This window comes from Ixodes scapularis, unplaced genomic scaffold, assembly GCF_016920785.2.
Source record: "Ixodes scapularis isolate PalLabHiFi unplaced genomic scaffold, ASM1692078v2 PGA_scaffold10__122_contigs__length_95168666, whole genome shotgun sequence".
Taxonomy (NCBI): Eukaryota; Metazoa; Arthropoda; class Arachnida; order Ixodida; family Ixodidae; genus Ixodes; species Ixodes scapularis.
In genome coordinates, this window is record NW_024609836.1 from 64051730 (window position 1) to 64052046 (window position 317).

The window sequence follows — 317 nt, forward strand, 5'->3', positions numbered from 1 at the left end:
AGTTTCGTTTTTGAAAGGCTACCAAAATTGGTCCTTTGGCGCAGGCTTGGCGCAGATTAGCCATATTTCGGTGAAATGTAGCAGGAAGTAGCAGGGTTACCCCCTTGGCGCAGTTTGGCGCAATTGGCGCAGCAATCACATCACTGACATACGTTTCTTGAAGAGCAAGAACATTTGGTTGAAGCTCCAGGAGGCGGCGACGAAGTTCGGAAAGTCGAGGTCGAAGAGTATTAACATTCCACTGGATGATCGATGGAAGCATCTTGATACGACCTGGTGCTACCGGCGCGCGCACAGGGGATCCTGCAGCGTTGGTC